Source organism: Mustela nivalis (assembly GCF_964662115.1).
Source record: "Mustela nivalis genome assembly, chromosome: 1".
Classification (NCBI taxonomy): domain Eukaryota; kingdom Metazoa; phylum Chordata; class Mammalia; order Carnivora; family Mustelidae; genus Mustela; species Mustela nivalis.
In genome coordinates this window covers 72198747-72213076 of record NC_139020.1, presented here as the reverse complement: position 1 = coordinate 72213076, position 14330 = coordinate 72198747, and the positions used below count along the sequence as shown (strand labels likewise).

The 14330-nt window shown below is 35.5% G+C and overlaps 2 long non-coding RNA genes across 2 annotated transcripts in view; one reads left to right on the top strand and one right to left on the bottom strand.

The window, feature by feature from the left end:
* The window catches only part of LOC309854363, a 470028-nt gene that overhangs the window by 56927 nt on the left and 398771 nt on the right, over positions 1-14330 (bottom strand). The window contains exons 11-12 of the long non-coding RNA XR_014306183.1: positions 8226-8321; positions 7229-7380 (exon numbers count right to left, since the gene is read on the bottom strand). This is a non-coding gene — a long non-coding RNA (uncharacterized lncRNA). The remainder of the gene's footprint in view (positions 1-7228; positions 7381-8225; positions 8322-14330) is intronic.
* The window catches only part of LOC309854373, a 331707-nt gene that overhangs the window by 264011 nt on the left and 53366 nt on the right, over positions 1-14330 (top strand). The gene's annotated exons all lie outside the window — the stretch shown is intronic.

Genomic DNA, 14330 nt, shown 5'->3' with positions numbered 1-14330 from the left:
AAAGTTGGGAAGCTCGGCCAGGATGATTAAAAACCCAAAGCATGTATCTCTGCTATTTTTCTGAAGGGTATAATCTGATGGGGCAACACATGGACACTTTAGATCATTTAAGAACAATCACAAAGCACAATATTGAGTTAAAAAAGCTAAAGTGCTGTTTTGGATACCCTAGTAATGAGAGAGATTTGAACCGGTAAAATAAAAGGAATTTAGAGATTTCTTTTTGAGTAGGCCTTTGCCTTGAATTGTATAGAGAAGGTTATGGGTTATCACCAGAACTGGAGAAAGAAAAGATGCAGAAGGCGAGAAGAAGGTGGTGCTGATGATCTTGCTGTATTAGATGGGCCAAATCAAGCTACCATGGGAGGTCTGCGTTAGGACCATTGGAAAGAAAGCTGTGAATGTTATACTGAAGAGTTTGGATTTGCCAGCTGTATTACTTTCCTATTGCTGCTGAAATAGATTTAGTGGCTGAAAACAAATTATTCTACAGTCTTGGAGGTTTGAAGTCTAAAATGGGTTGACAAGACTGTGTTCCTTTTGGAGGCTCTCAGGGAGGTTTCATTTTCTTGCCTTTTATAGTTTCTGGGTGCCACTTGCATTCCTTGATTTGTGATCCCTTCTGTGCATCACTCTGACCCTCTGCTTCTGTCATCATATTGCCTTCTGCTTGGCTGTGGCCCTCCTGTGTGATTACTGTGGGTCCGCACATGTAATCCAGGGCTATTTCCTAGTCCCCAAAGTCACAACTTAATCACATTGCTCAGTCTCTTTTGTCATTCAAAGTAACTTATTTACAGGTTCTGGGGGATAGGATGTGGACAGCTTTTGGGAAGGGCATTGTTCAGCCTGTTGTACAGGATAATTAATATGTAGTTCTAGATTTTGAAGAAGTTTAGATGATTTTGTTTCTTATATATGGTATTTTCTTTATAGTAACATGTGTGTATTTGTGTGTGTGTGTGTGTGTAACCACTCATGTGCAAACACCCATGTAATGTTGTTTTCAAAAACAGTATTTTACATCTGACCATATATATATATATATATATGAATACCTGTACTAATGAATGAATTGTATTTATTTTATTCTCCATTGTATACCTATTGCCTACTAAAATGTCAGGCACACAGTAGGTTCCTAGTAATTCAATGAAGTAGTATTGGGCAATATTAGCCTCTCTACAACAAGAAAAATGGTATTTAACAGCTAGAATAAGTCCATTCTATCATATAGAAATTTAGGTGAATTATTTCAGGGAATAAGAACCTGTGTAGACAGCAAAGAGGGTAGATGGTTGGCTATGACAGATGGAGTTCACCATCATACCCTTTGTCTCATACTGTATCACACTGTGATGTTATTACTAATTTACTTGACAGTTTTACCCAGTTTTATCTAAATAGTGAGCAACTCAAACTAGCACTTCCTCTTCTACCTCTTCCTCCATATTCTTCTCCATCTTTCATCTCTAGTGCCTAATATATATCCATAGTGTATTCTTTATCTAGCTTTCCTATAGATTGTCAACAATCAAATATAAAATACAGTGACAAAAGTATCCCATCTATTTTAGCAAAAAACATCTAGAAATAAACTTGTATTAACCTTTTATGACTATAAAAGATGAAGAAATTTATGGTTGAGAAGTTTCAAAAAAATTAAGATTCTAGTCCTGACTAAATTAAGACCCAAATTTAAGGTATTTCCAAGTAAATTTTTAATGAGACCATTTTTGTAATTTGACAAAATGACTGAAAGTTTATGTGAGAATAAACATGTGAGAACCAATTCTAACAAGTTAGATCCCTACCTCCCACCATAAGAAAAAATGCAGATTATCATATATTGGAAATTAAATATGGATTAGTGAAAAGTTAAATAATCTTGCAATAATCTTGCAATTGCAATTTAAAGCATTTTAAAACAGCCCACCTTTATAGAAAATCACATTATGAAAGAGTAGTAGTTTTGATTATGGAATAGGGTAGAACAAAAGTGATTAATTTGGGAGTGTGTTTAGTTCAGGCATCCTAGCCTTTCCAAAGTATCAGAGAAGACCTTAAAATTGTCACCCAAATTGAATTTGTCACCCCCTTCTCTTTTATGTATGTTGCATATTTCTTGTTAGAAATAGTCAGTGGCAAAACAAACTTGAGGTTGAAGCACACTTGTGAGCAAGTGCACCTAAGGGAGCGTTTGTATTGGAGAAGAGGAATGAAGAGGGAAAGGAAGGTGGGATAGGACAAGGGGAAGAGAGGGTAGTGGGGAAGGAAAGAAAAGTACAAGCTCAGAGATCTCAGCAGTGGAGGAGTATGTTTTGAAAGGTATCTAAGGGGCGTCACTAAGGCAGCTGCCAAGTGTGAGATGTATTTATTGGGCAAAAGAACAAACTCCAGGTAATGGCATATGAAGTGACAATTTTTCTGGAGCCCCATACTTTATTGTAGGGATGCAGATATCCCAAGAGGGTGTAAGGGAATGAGAGAAGAGTTTAGAAGCAATGTGTCACCCTTTAATAACCCTCTCTTCACTTCCACTGTCATCCAAGAGACACAATCTCCTAGCCCCTCTATATTTGGCATCTTCTCACACAACTCTTGATATTCATTTCAAACAATCTTCACTTGGCCGAAAGCACTACGGTAGCATAAAATGACTTGCCCCTAATCCCAGTTACTCTGGAGATAGCTTTATAGGTAAATTCTTCCTCTCAGGTAGAATTAATAACAGATGGAGTAATATTAAGTCCTAGAGAACTTACTACACTGGTGAGTTCCCCAGAGTTGGCTACTTATTTTAAAACTATGTGAACATGATACACCAAATGAAACCCAAAGGCTGAAGTCTCATCTCAATGGAATCTGTGGTTTTAGACTTGTGAAACATATTTAGGTGAAACTTGGGTTTCCCACAGCTGTGCCTGAGTCTTCCCATGGCAAGAGTCTTTACATCACTGCAGACAGCTTAGGGAACACATCTGCTTAATTTATTGCTATGGTCAGTTCTGTCAGCAGAGGAAATAATGGAGATAAACTTATTAGACTATAGTTATATAATAAATCAAAACAGTCATTTTAAAGGCTGAGCTTAGAAACAGATGAAACGTGAATAAGTACAATGATGTTAAGTTTAATGAGTATTTAGAGGGAGGAATACCAAGGAAATTCATTTTTTACGAAATGATTCTCTGGTTATAGCCACTTCTGGAATAGTAGAAATATCATCCTATCCTGTCTCATGTTCATAAAAAGATTTTACAAAGGACTTGCCTATAGAGAAAGGTAATATGCAAATTATAGTTAAATAGAATTACTGCTAAACTAGTGTATTTAAGCATTGATAGTACTGTTGTTTTATAGAGTATTAGAAATTTTTTTAGTCATTAATCCCCAATGTAAAGTATCATTTTGATATAGGGATTTTTAACTGCTGGAACGTATAGATTAAAATATTAAAAACAAGCTTTATTGTCTTAGACTTTTATAGTTGCCACATGATGTCACAGAATTGGACCCTGGAACAAGTCAACTCACTTCCATGTGTCTCAGTTTCACTTTTAATGAGTAAGAGTATGAACTGGTTTATCTCTTTTTTTCTCACTTCTAAACTTGAATAATCCCAGTGGTTTTTGAGTGTATAGATCACTCTGTATATCTTAGCTTTGCTGTTAGTCACCAAAGAAAACAAAAAACAGAAGTCTAGAATTTCTATGAGGACATTTATGGTGTGTGGCTCATTTAACACTTCTATGGGAGGCCTACTGCCATAGTGCAATTTTAAGGGACACTTTTTCCCACACTTTAACATTTATGAATCTGAGATTAGTTTTACATATGATAGCATGCAATAATTCTATCTTTAACAGCATTTTGTTCTCCTTATGTGTACAAAAATAAGGTTTCAATTTATTCTTTATGAGTCTTTGGGTTGGTGAAATTCAAAATGTGTCAGGCAATGTGTTATGTGCTGAGGTGCCTAGTTCCTCCTCTGATAAACCTTCCATTCTAAACATATAGCCACAGAAAGAAGTGTTAAAACTGCAAGATTTTTATATATGCTGTGAGATTATATCACCACAAGTGTCTTCATACTGTACCAACTTTATTTCCACCCTCAGTCCTTTCCACTACTTTGCATAGGCTGTTCCCGTCTCATCATAAATAGTTCTTATGCTGAATTATGTGTGCTTCAAGAGTATGGAAAAATTTTAATACATTTTTATGGGATAATATTCTACACCAATGAAGTACTTGTGTGGCCTGGATAAGGGGAAAAATGTGTTTTCTTTATAAGAATATTTGTCAATAATTGAATACTTATTTTCCAACTTGCCCCAAATTTAGTGTCCATTTTTATGGACCAACTTAGTCCTCATCTGACTTTTTAAATGTTTTAAAGTGGTCACAAATTATGCTATTCATTGTCTCAATCTATACGTAGTTACCATTCTATAATATCTTTTTAATTTTCAAAAACTGTGATTTTGGCTTCACAGTTTTTCACTGTGGACTTGTATTCAGAAATGAGTTATTGTTATAAGAGGTAAAAAACAAACAAACAAACAAAAAACCAAAAAACCCCCGCACTTTTCTCTTCCTTGGGAAGCACAGCCATAGCATGAGTTCTAGTCTAGCTACAGGTAGAGCCCCTCGGCTTGACGTAATCAAAATGATTAGCTCTGGTTATTGAAAATGCTGGAAGAGGCAGAAAAGATGGACATAAGAGGGGAAAAGTATAGAGGAAGTGGCAGACGAGTAGAGCAGCCAAGTACAAGCTCTGTACTTGGAGAGGAGAACAAGATGACCCTTAGACTGAGCTGTTGATGTGGGGTCAAATGCACAAGGCATAGTTGCATCTGATTTTGGTCCTCTTTATAGACGGAAAATAGGACAGAAACTTTGTAAAATAATTTTTATAAACAAAAATTTATAAAAATAATCTTTAGTTATTGGCATATTCATTAATTTCTATCTGCCCATGTATTTTTTCATAGTAGCAAAATTATATATTTCTGTATTTATTTTTCTGCTAAACTTTGTACTTTGCAACAGAAGTGTTTTTGCCATTTAATTGCATAGTGTTCCAAATTTTAATGCTCATGGCTGCATCATTCATTCATTCAATATATTTGAGTGTATACTGTACACAGGATTTGTTATTGATTCCAAAACAAACAACATCAGGCCAGAACTTGCATAAGATTTTATTAAATGGAAAGTGAGTGTAAATAATTATTCCCACATTGCTAGACACTTTAAGTTGTTTCCAATTTCCCCCAAGAAAGCCTCCTTTATATATGCTCATCCTTCCTTTGTATTATTTCCTTAGAAATAGAATTGCTGTCCAAAGATGTGAGCATTTTAGAGGATAAGTGGGCTCTTGATTTACAGTTTACATCAAAATTATTGTTTGCTCACAAAGAATGACAAACAATACCATTGTTTGGCCTTCATTTAAGATGGAGATATGGAGACCTTTTATAACTATGTATGGGCTTTTGGTAAATAGTTTGAATTATTTATATTAATTGTGCTTAAGGTCTTCTAAATAAAAATATGGTTCTTTAGAAATTAATGGGTATGAGTTCTACTTATGAATATCTAAAACTAGTAAGATGGAAATGATCAAATCCAAATAAACATGACTTTTAGAAATGTTACTTAACCAAAGGTAGTGTGACATTACAGGAAATGAAGAAATGTTCACTGCCCAAGAAACCTGAACTTTGAACAAGCCCTGGAAGACATTCTCTTGGAACTAATCCTGATTTTGCAAGGGATGTAACACATGATCTAAGAGGTCCTTTGCTTTCTGGGACACTATAATAAAAAGATAATTCATGTTTCCATTGTGATACATAGGGATTTAGAAACATTACTCATACCCATCACCTGCTCACTGGTGAAAGATTAAAATCCTTGTAAATAATATGCACATGTATGTGAGCATCATACATTCCTTGTAACTGCTTCTGATGTGAGTATCCTTCTCTGATAAAACCACCTCCAAAGCTTTCAGGACATTCTTTCTAGACATTCCCATGGAATATGGCCATGACCATATCAGTTACCTCTTTCAGCAGACAACTAAAAATGAATTAAGTAAAAAAACAGTTAACGAAGCAGCTTTAATTTAAAAATATATATATATAAAATCAAACTGATAGGTCGATTAGGCTGTTAGGGAAGGGTTGCAAATAGTAGACAGTTTTAAAAACAAAAAAACAATTAAAAAAAACCCCAGTACTTAAATAGCAAAGAGTTATCAATCATGGATCATAGACTTTCCCTTTAACATGGTAAATTGGTCAGTTTCATTCTTTATTATGCAGAAAAGAAAGGTTATGTATTCAACATTTCCAAATATAATTGTTTTTTTTTTCTTTTCTCTTTTTTATAATGGCAATGATATTGGTTCCCAAACCCCCAAGACTTATTTTGATAGAATTCCAGTGTTAGTGTCATGAGAGAGAGAAAATAAGATAGCAAATTCCAGCAGGGGAAAGGGCCTCCACAGATACGTCATGTGAAACAGTACCAGAGTTAGGTAGCCTACCTAAACAATAAAGAGAACTAAATAAACAGTATTTTTTCAAATGACCTAATCTAGTGTGGGTCCTTATACCTCACAATTTACTGTTAAAAGTTGCAAAACCAGGGGTGCCTGAGTGGCTCAGTGGGTTAAGACACTGCTTTCAGCTCAGGTTGTGATCCTAGTCCTGGGATGGAGTCCCACATCTGTCTCCTTGCTCAGTGGGGAGCCTGCTTCTCTCTTTGCCTTTGCCTGCCACTCTGCCATCTGTCTCTATGACAAACAAATAAATAAAATCTAAAAAAGGAAACAAACAAACCAAAAAGTTGCAAAACCAAATCTTGGAAGTAGTTCTACTTTAACTTTCTGACAAGAAGTTGTTTTGTTCTGAGCCATTTAGAGATATTGTGTATGACTCTGTAACTAATTGGGGGAAATATCCCACTTAATTAGTGGGGAAACCTCAGCTTGCTCAAGCATCTGGAACAAAATCTAGTGTATGTTCCTGTTGTTTCTCAGAGGTCATTCTCTACATTTGGTCCCTATTCATGATAGTTCCATATGTGTGGCTCTTTAGCTCTGTGAGAATCTTGATGGTATATTTATTGTGCAATTAGGGAACTTTTGTGATTATTGTATCATTAGGATTGTAAAGATCAAAGTTAGATTTCTGTATGTAAAAGTCTATCTTACTTGAAAATATAAAAATGGGAGTGCCTTTGTTGGTTCTGTCCATCACCATGGTTGTGTGCGATAACTGTGATGTATCCCTCAAATGAGAAGCCAGGCATGAGGATGGTCACAGCATAATTAGAAAGTGGAAACTTGGTTTTCAGTTTCAAATGCTGTGAAGACAAATTAAGAAGCAAACTATTTTAGAGAAGTGGAAGTAAAGATGCTACCATCTGTTTCCACCGGGACTAACACGATTTTTTCTCAACGTTAGCCTCTGGCTTCAAACTTGCTCTCCTCATTCATTCTCCAACTTGCATTCACAGACTCAATTCTGACCCTCCTTAAACTCTCAGTATCTCTCAATCACTGTTTGCCATTGAACAAATTCCCCTCTAATCACTGTTACACACTCCAACTTTACTCATTTCACCACTTCAAATTTTGTACTCAGCCATACTGGATTACTTGCAGCTCCCTAGAAGCACCCCACTTGGGATGGTGCACATGTTTTCTCTTGGTACTAGTTAAAGATTTATAGGCTACCATTTGTAGAAACTGCAATACAAACTACCTTAGACAATAAACATATTTTTTCACAAATTGGGACATTTGGGATAGCTCCACGGAACAACGAATTCATCAAGGGCTCAGATTTTTTCCTACCTTCCCTCTATCACCGATGTCTATTACATTTCTCTTCAGGCTGGAAACAATACATTTGTAGCATTTCCAGGATAAAGTTCCAGCACAAAAATGGAAATATCAGCTCAGAGTCAGAATTTGATCACATACAAGAGGGGGACGATTTTGCCCTTCAGCAGACATTTAGCAATGTCTGAAGATAATTTTGGTTTTCACAAGGTGGGGTGGAGTGTGCTGCTGTCTTCTAGTGGGTGGAGGCCAAGCATGTACACAACAGTCTTTAGAACAGCCTCTCTCCTTCATTCACCCTTCCAAAACAAAGTATCCAGTACCGAATAACATTTCTTAACATGTTTAAGAAACTCTACCTTACCAATTGGAACCACTCATGGATCTGGGGATAAGGTTTGCTTCTCCTGAAACACATGATTGTGTAGAGAATGTTGGATGGTTCAGCCAAACTAGAGTTCTGTTAAAAAGGAATAAGATGGGAAAGAATATTAGATTTGTAACCAACTATGTCTACTACACCTTGCCAGGGTTCTTTTCTTGCTCTTCATCAGTTGTCCAGTTCCTATCCACTCTATAGATAGTACTTTCTTTGGGACATTTACTCTGAATATAATCCCCTTTTCCCAAATACTTTCTCCTGGCTGGACTTCATATTTCCTATGGAATCCTAAAATGTATCCTACTTCATATCCTTCCATTGACATTTCAACTATTATTTTTACAAATCTTTCACTAATGTGTAATTTTTTTAGATGGTAGGGACTATGTCCTTTTTATGTAGTAAAAAAAGAGAAAAAAGTCCATTGGGAAGCAAAGTGTATGTGAGCAGTAAGTGGTGGTTCAATGAAGAAGTTGACTAATAACCTAAATTTATCTCCTTGTGACCTAAATCTCTGGGGACTTCCTGAAGTTTCCTAACGCAACCTTAGCTTTGGGACCTCTAGTCTGACACAAAAATACCCAAGCATGTCTGATTCTAGGTTTGTTCTCTGTCTTCCACCACTACTCTCTAATGGCTTCTACACATGTTGACCCTTCTGTGTTTAGCACATGGGTGATTCCACTCCTATCTCATAAAAATATCATGAGATGTTCGTCTTGCTTCTACTGATGGAATATGCCTTTTGGGTGTATCTTCATAGTAAGAAAGCAAAACAGAAGAAATGTTCATGAGAATCAATACTAAAGGGTTAATCTGTAGGAGTTCTATAGGAAAACTGGAATTTTGCCAGATATTTATTTTAGCTTCACCAGTTGGTAGGAGGGGGAAAGGAATATTGTGGCATGTAGTAGATATTTCAATTAGATCCTGACAGAATCAATTGCTATTCTTTGCTGAAGTAATGTAAACAGCATTTTGATTTGATAATCTTACATCTGGTAAGAATGTAAATAGCTGTGTTTCACATTCCTTCACAAAATTATTTTCTAAAACAACTGATATTATCAAAGTATACCTTTCTATTCAAAAACCAAGGTTTTATAATGGATTTGTGTTCATATAATTTTTATTGTATTTTAGAGAGTAGAATATATTCTCATTAAAACAGCAGGAGAAAAATAAAGAAATCTCAATTTAATTAAGGTGATGTTAAAGTTGATGTAGTTAGAGATGTATATGAGCTTTTCAATGTAAACTTTTACTTTCAGGGGTTTATAAGATGATGGTAAAATCTTCTTAAGCAGAAAGTTTTAATAAAGACACAAACCAATTTAGCATATTCCTGAGAGATAATATTAAAGAGAAAGGAAATATTTATAAGATTTATTTTTTAGTGCACTATTTGAAATTGCTTTTTGTACATGTGGTACCCTTAATATAATATTCTTTGAAATAATGCATATATGAATCTCTATGTCAGACATCAGTGGCTTTTGAAAGTACCATAGGATCTTTAGTCTGTTCATTTTTCTCCATCTCTACCATTATAATTTTGCTTACAGTACTATTACTTCCTTTAGAGCTCCTGCTGTGTCCTTCTGACTGCTCACTCTTCTTCCATTCTGGTTCCCCACACCAACCCTTCACCAGCTAAAATAATGAATTGAGTACATATGCCACTCATTTTCTTGATACCTTCAATGATTCCTTATGGCACTAAAATTTAAATTCTTTAACTACAATGACCCTCATGATTGTGTTCACCTGTTCAGGTTCTCTCACTCTTGCTCACAAGAGGTCCCGAGACTCCCTGAAGCATAAACTCCTTATTATGGCCGTAAGCCTCACCTTAATAAGTTCTAAATTTGCTCTCCTCTCTACTCTGTTTCAGCCATACTGGCTTTTAAGTATTTGTTGCCTAAATATGTGAAGTTCATTTCCTTCTAAGGGTCCTCAAGTTGTTCTTTCTCCTGCCTGCAATCTTTTTCCCTCAGATCTTTACTTGGCTGGCCCACTCTTGTCAGTCAAAACTCAGTTAAAATATCATCCAGTATGTAACTGTTGTATCACTAAGTTGTACACCTGAAACTAGTATTTAATGGTATGTTAGCTGGAATTTAAATAAAAACTTAAAAATATCACCTTCTCAGAGAAGCACTTGCTGCCAGAAAACCTAAAGTTACCCTCCTCCTAACCTCAGTTACTCTGTATGACGTACTGCAGTATTGTTTCTTTAAAAACAACAACAACAATATGTTTTTCCCTATCCCCAAATTATAATCTCCCTCTCTTCTACCTCTCCCACCCCTCCCCCCTTCTCTCTTTTTTGTTTAGTGTTTCCCGTTCTAGAGTGTGAGCTGCAGGAGCAAAACCTTTTTTGGGGGGGCTGGTTTTGTTGTTGTTGTTGTTGTTACATTTAGTCCCAAGAATGTAACTTGGCATATAATAGACACTTAATTATATTTGAATCTTGAGTTAATAAAATACCTCTTTGAATAGGAATTCATAAAAATTGATTCTGATTCTTCACCATGGAATATTATTCCAGCAACTTTTCACCTGGCTAGCTCCTACTAATTTTAATGCATTTCTTTAAGTAGGTTTAGTCTAATTTTTACATCTTTTACTATATGCTTTGCTTCATAGCATCTACCAAATTTTATTTTTATGTTTGTAGACTGTTTCAAGAAGATATAACACACACACACATACACACACACACACCCAGAAGTGTGTGTGTGTGTATGTGTGTATCCATAGTAAGTATACTATAAATACTTTTAAATGCATGGGGGGGGGAGTCAATATATTGAGCTATTGATGAAGGAACTTTTTTCTTCTTAGGCAATTGCCTTAGGTAAAGCAGATCATAGTCACCCTATCTAAAGTAGATATGTTATGATGCTTAATACTACAAAAAAATCCCAATAATAGTGGTATCTGATTTAAAATGTTGCCTTATTTAAGAATACATAGAATCAGCATCCTGTAAAAAAGAGAGATCATCTATGTATTGATGTTTTTATATAACAGAAATGAAAATAATTTAGGTAGCCAGCCCCATAAGTCATATGCTAGTATGTCTTACTTTATGGTAAGCCAAGCATGTTGTGACATATTTTTGAAATAACTAAGAACTGATAAGGCATAAATAAAAACTATAATTTTATTTATGATCATAACAAAATAGTTCAAATAAGCCCAGACTAAGGACTTTTTAAAAGTGATTTTTCAGGATAACTTTAAAGAGGAAGCATTGAAAAAGTTACTGCTTTTCTGTTTAACCCCCCAATGGTAGGCTCCCCAGTACACTGAAAACAGAAGATGGCTGTGAGTGAGGTAGAAACTGTAAAGGAATAAGAGGCAGAAGGTCTCAGGGATGCAGCTGTCCTGGCTATTACCATTTTCTAGCTGTATGACTTAGGGAATCTTTCTCTTTCTTCTTGTTCTGAGCCCAGGTTTCTTTACCTGTAATTGGGCATTAAAAAATGCCTTATCACTTGTTGGTGAGGATTAGCAAGAATGTATGTGAAACAAATTTTGTGAATGGTAAGGTGTATACATATGATAGTTATAATTATTTTGAGAAGGTTTTCAATCTGACCTCAAAGATTTCCATTTAGTTAGAAGAGATTGTGCTAAGGGTGTAATCACTTATAGACCCAGACTTCATAAGTTCCATCAGAGTCACCATGCCTTGAGCAGAGAACTGCTACTAGAGAAGATAAACGGAAGATGTCATAAGCAAAGGGACAGTGCCACTGACCTGTGCATCCATAAACACTCAAGTCTATAGACTGAACCAATACCCTTCCAAACTTGGACTCACACATACAGACTAATGCACATTTAGCACATTTCAGATAAGATAAAATAAGCACCTCTCAGAGAGAAAGATACAATTCAGAATTGAAATTGGCATATATCAAATAGGAGAACTGGTACTCCTCGGTGTATACCCAAAAGTTCTATTAGATTTGGTTCTTCCTGATCTCTTCCTTGGCAGCTTTTCCATAATGTTAGGATCCACCTTTGCTCATCTCCATCTTGGGGTAGATGTAGATCAGGGAGATGTCCCAAAGGGACAAATCCACTCCAACCTTTCTGGACATGAACTATGGTCTCTTTGTGATTTGGTCACACTACTAGTTTTACATCCTGACAAAGGTCATTCATTGAAGTTATTTCATACCTTATGTACTGGGACAGTATTATGACATTAAGGAATGTGAGAATGTCCACAGAAGCACAGCAACCAGAACTGTCAAAAAGATAACAGGGTTTTCTCCTTCCTCTGAGAGCCACATTAGCACCAGATATTGATATGAGACACCATTGCATGAATTGTTTGGAATGATTTTTTTATTCCCCAAATTCCCACCACCATGTTGAAGAATGATCCATTACATGACCTGCCCTTCTGCAAAGTACTTAATGCTGATATTTCCAAGAAGTGAAATAAAGCGACTCAACCTATTATATGTGGTAGACATGTAAATTCAGAATCTATTAATGTCAATGAAACTGGACTTTCATCAGCATTCTGGGGAGAGACTCTTAATAGATGATACAATATATTCTTGCAGAATTTATTTTATGATATTTCTCACTTGAGCTCTAAGGAAATTATTCCTACTTTTCTGACTCCCAAAGCCTTGCATTCATGTCTATTTAGCTAAACACAGCCAAAATTTTTTTGAATTTTAGTATTACATTTTCCCCCTTCGTTCTCTTCTACTTATAATCACCCGGCATAGTTCTGAGGTTTTTTTCCCAATGCATATGTTCAGTGAAAATTCATGCGTATTTCACTTAATAGGATTAATTATCAGCCTTCCACTAATTATAATTAAAGTCTCCTCAGGTAATTGTGTAAGTTAACTTCAGTAATTCACACATACAGACAAGTATTTTGTACAATAATAGGGCATTGTGCTGTAAAATACAGTAAAGAGCATAAAGCTATGAACACAGAATAATAGAATTCAGAGTTCTAATATATTAAGCTTTTCTTATGTGTGTTGCATTATATCTAATTGCAAATTGTGCTACTAAATATATTATATTGTCTATATATAGTAATGGTGCCTTAATGCAAACCTTATGACAGTAGGCATTTCTACTAAAAATTACTTCTAAAACCTATAACTATTTCTCTCCTCTCTTAATAGATATTACTCTTCTAAGTTCTTGTTAAATAGCTTATGATTTAGAAGGTAATGCCCTTGAAATTGGTAATTTATATGCAAAATAAATGAAAGAGCCTTTCCTCAAAGCATCTATCCCTGAATATACAAATTAAGGCTTTCTTCGTTTATGAAGCTTATTTTTTTAACTTTTATTTGTACCTAATGGTTAGTTTATATGTTACTACATTAAGAAGTCAGTGTTTTGAAGATGCCATATGACACTGAAATGGCCATCTTTTGAAATTATGGGATGCTTCATTGCAGAGTCAGACTGTAATCTGCAACCAATTTGTGTCAGCTTTCTGCATAGAAAAGATCTCAAATCCTCTCTTAAACCAGGAATCAGCTGAAGGTTTGTCTTGGTTTCCTGAGCCCAGTGCAATTAGGCAGCACGTGAATGTGGGCCACATGCGTTTATTGCTCTTCCTAGCATGTGTTACTTTGATGTGTTAGGTCGGAAGGCTCAGTCTTTTCTGGGCAGCCTTCCTCCTGGGTCTTTATACTGCTTAGCAGTTGAGTCCAGACTTTGAAACACAGCCTAATTTAGAGGCGGATGCTGCAGCTGCTGCTGTCATTTCAGATGATTTTTTTTTTTTTTTTGCTTTGATGTCAGCTTAGAATCTTGGGTGTTGTATCAGTAAAGCAGTGTCTGCGATTCACAGAACAGAAAGCACACCATTTAAGCTTTTGTTTTAGCCCTAAAATTGAATTTCAGCACCTCCTAAATGATGAAAAAATTGTAGCTACGCAAAAATATGTGGAATTCTTCACATTATTAATTGGAAGAAAGGTATGAATAAAGAACATGTAGCTCTACTGGTATTAATTTAATATCAGAATTGTTCAATATCTGGTAAATATTGATATAAAATGTGTGAAATGTAAATAAAGCAAA